Below are 4,379 nucleotides of genomic sequence, written 5' to 3'. Positions count from 1 at the left end.
ATGCTAAGTAAATTTCTTGAGAGTTTGAAACCTCGTACCCATACCAAGGAAATAGTTAATCCCTTTTCTTCGGAAAGGGATGCCGATGGCACCAAGGAATTGTCTAGTGCTGTTAAACCTAAACCGTCTCAAGGAAAGAATGGATCGGGCATCCATGTTGCAGTTTTCCTCCCCGGTCCTATTGTGGACCGGTTCCTTCACCTCATATTAACTCTTACGGGCCTCCACCCAAACTTTATTTAACTAACTTTCCTAATTGTTATTTTCGTATCAAGTCTCATTTGAATCACAACTCTATGCAATTATGGAGGGTGATCAAGCAAGGCTTTCACCCTAATTATCCCAACAACACGACTCCAAGAGAAGATGTGGATAATCAACTTAATGCATCCCCATTGTCCATTATTCAAGCCACCATGCATCCCGAAGAGCTTGCACATTTGAGCCCCTTCAGCATCACCAAAGATGCTTGGGACACACCAAATCCTTGTACAAAGTAATCTCGAGCATTCAACAATGCAACTTTGAGTAGTGCTTTATGAAGTCGATGAGTTTGTGATGAATGAATATGAACATCCCTATGAGCTTTATCGGCGATTGACCTCTCTTGCCGTCTCACTCTTAGACCATGGGAGCAAAGACAAAGATGACAATTGGGCCGAATGCAAGTTCCTCAAGGCCATCATACCATTCAGCAAAGACATGTCCTTCGTGATCTTTCAAAGACCGGACTACCACGCCTTGACTTCTAGTGAAGTGTTTGATGAGTTCGTTTCTATGAACATCTTGAACAAGACCGCCGGAAATGATCTAGATCGTGTCCAACGGTCAAATAAGCCCAACCTTTACTTTGAAGGCCAAGGCAATCTCGGAAGATGAAGAAGAGGAGGAGGAAGAGTGTTGTCCCGAGGACACCAAGTATGCTTACCATGAGCACATGGCTCTTGTGTCAAGGCAATTCTGAGGCAATAGGAGGAACTCCAAGCCTAACTTATCCAATAACAACTCAAGTGTATCCAAGGGCAAGAAACATGTGAGGATGTGCTACAATTGTGGCAATCTAAGTCGTTTTTTGTAGATTGCCCTTACGAGAAGCACAAAGATAATGGAGGCAAGCTCATTCACAAGGACAAGACCAAGTCCTTCCCCAACAAGAACAACTTCACGAAGAGGGTGCCTCCAAAGGGATTGGTGGTTAAAGAAGAGTACAACCCTCATGATGATGATGATGATGAAGCTAGTGGTGAAGGGATTGCGACGGCTTCCATGGCCGTTGCTATCTCTTGCTCAACCACGATGTCTCTCTTTGATGCACCGAACAAGGACCACATTCATTTCACCAAGTGCCTCATGGCCAAGTCTACCAACAAGGTAACCTCCGACATTAAAACTACCACATCCACCACTCCTTCTTTGACAGATTGTGTGGATAAACAAGAAGAGGTAAAAGTTGACAAGAATGATTTTGACAAGTTCATGGCTAAGCTCAAATGTGATACCAATAAGCACTTCATTGCTCTCTTGGAGCAACTCGGTGAGGCCAATGATATCATTGAGTCTCCTGAAGATACCATCATCAAGATGGAAGGGCATAGCCGTGAATATGCCGATGTTATAGTGGATCTTTTGCATGCTCTTGAGAAAGAGAAAGGCATTCGTTTGGCTCTTATGGATTCACACAACATTGACCTTTCTAGGTTAAAGAAAGATCATGATCATGTTCAAGTTCTTTCTCGTGTGCTTAAGTCCGAGATTGTTGAGCTAGGGGTTGGGCATGATATACTCAAAGAGGAGTTTGAGTTACTTGACAAGGCTCACAAGGCCTTAAAAAGTGCTCACGCTACACCCAAGGACTGTCATGATCAACTCCAAGTGAAGCTAACTAAGAGATAGCCACATGTCCTCCTTTTCTATTAAATGATAATGGTCATGCTTCTAACCCTTGTTGTGAGCATGTGCATCTTGTGGAGGAGAATTATAAGTTGAAAGCACAACTTGATAAGGGCCTTGTGACTTGTATCCAAGGCGAGAAGAACCTCATTGACATTTCGAGCAATCAAAAGGAAGTTGTGGCAAAGGAGGGACTTGGGTTCACACCCAAGTCGAAGAAGACGAAAAGCAAGAAGAAAAGCAAGACCAAGCAATCTCCCCTCTCAAAGAAACATTTTTGAAAAAGAGAGAGTGTACTCCTAAGGATAAGAAGAAGAACAAGGTGATCGATGATGGTGCCAAAAGGGGCAATACCACTCATCCCGACCAAGTTAACGATTTTAACCCTTCTTATATTTATGTCGTGATAGTGATGGGAATGTTTATGTCACATTTTTGGCTCTCCTTACGAGTACATTGAATAGTCTATTTGGGCACCTAAGACCAAGGCCGGGACGACAAAATTAGGGGCCCTATGCCAAACTCTAAAATAGGCCTATCACTAGAGGAATACCGTATGGTGAAGAGACGCATTGCAGCATAGGACCAAGTCGTCATCCACCCGTAGGCTACAAGCGCCTTCACATAACACAATTGACAATCAAAGGCCTTTTTATGGCATTTCCTAAAAAATGTCAATGTTATAATTAGATTATTTTGAAAAACCGCCTTAAAAATGTGACAATTTCATCAAAATACCTCAAAAACATTCTATATTAGAGCAATGCTGGAAAATATAATAAAGAATTTTTATACTTTGGTATTTTTCATTATGCCTCTAGCTCGAATAGAACGATAGATATGGAGTTAAACATATCCAAACATCATAAAAAAATTGGCGGCTTTATATACTCGTGATAGTATTTATATGGCTATTCCTTCAGGTGCATATAATGTTGATTATTGAGATGGTTGCAGTACCTTTTCACTAGTGCGAGGCCACGACTTCGATCCTAGAGATTAACGAATGACACGTCGGCAACTCCAGTAATCGAGGTTGCTGTAATACATACCTCATCTTTTTTGTCTAGTCTAGAGCGCTCAAGCCAGTTGCACTGAACTAGTCTATGCATTGTGCATTGAACCGCTATAAAAAATCCGGGGCCCCTAAAAATCAAAGGCCCTGTGCGGCCGACACTGCTGCACATGTGGTTGGCCCAGGCCTGCCTTATACCCTTGTTTCTAACACTAAAGGACCCATTCAAGAATGGGTACCTAAAACCAAGCATTAATCTTATGTGGGAGTTTGCTTCCGTGGGAGGTTCATGGTTGCTTGATAGTGGAGCAACAAATCATTTGACCGGAAGCAAGAACTTGGTGGTGGACGTTCAAACTAGCACATCCATGGCCACTCAAGTCCAATTTGATGATGCATCAACATCTAAGGTATTGGGTCTTGGAAAGGTGGTGATCTATCTAGAGTTAACCATTGAGAAAGTCATGCTTGTTGATACCCTTGCATAGAATTTACTTTCCGTTTGAGAACTAGCATTCATGGGTTTTCTACTTTCTTTGACCTTAATAGCGTGGCCCTCTTGTGGGTCAAGACTCTTAAAGTGGCTTATGTTGGATATGTTGAGAACAATCTCTATGTGGTCCACTTACCGGAGAGGCCCACTAAGATCGCAACATGTCTAGTGGAAAAAGTTGATGTGGGATGACTTTGGCATCACCATTTATCACACGTAAATATGAGATCTTTGCAAAGTATCCTCAATGGGGACCATGTCCACGGACTAACAAATGTGAGTTTTGCCAAAGATTGTGCTTGCAGTGCTTGTATCGAAGGAAAGCTACATGATACGGCTCATCGATCCACGACTACTATTTATTTGAAGAGGCCCTTAGAGAACCTTCACATGGATCTCATTGATCCTCCATCATTTCATAGTCTTGGAGGAAGAAAGTATTGCTTCGTAATTGTGGATGATTATTCAAGATATACATGGGTATACTTATTCAAGTGGAAGAGTGACACCCAACAAACCGTCGCCGACTTTGCAAATGAAGCTCAACGTCAACATGATGAAAAGATACTGATGATTAAAAGTGGCAAGGGCTCCGAGTTCAAGAACTACACCTTGTATGAGTTTCTTAGTGATGCGGGGATCAAACACCAATATTCCGCACCATATACCCCCAACAAATTGGTGTTGCGGAGAGGAAGAACGGACGTTGATGGATGGTCAAGGAGCATGATACGTACAACTTTTGGGCCAAAGCCATCAACACCGCATGCCATGCATCCAATCGGCTCTACCTCCGCAAAGGCTTGAACAAGACTCCATATGACATACTTACTAGTAACAAGCCCAACCTAAAGTACTTATGGGTGTTCGGTTGTAAGTGTTTCATTCTCAAGAAAGGGACTAGTTTGTCTAAATTTGAAACTAGAGCTCAAGAGGGCATATTTGTTGGTTATGCTACAATGTCTCATGCTTACCTTGTCC

This window comes from Hordeum vulgare, chromosome 2H, assembly GCF_904849725.1.
Source record: "Hordeum vulgare subsp. vulgare chromosome 2H, MorexV3_pseudomolecules_assembly, whole genome shotgun sequence".
Taxonomy (NCBI): Eukaryota; Viridiplantae; Streptophyta; class Magnoliopsida; order Poales; family Poaceae; genus Hordeum; species Hordeum vulgare.
Note: the sequence above shows the minus strand (reverse complement) of the source record.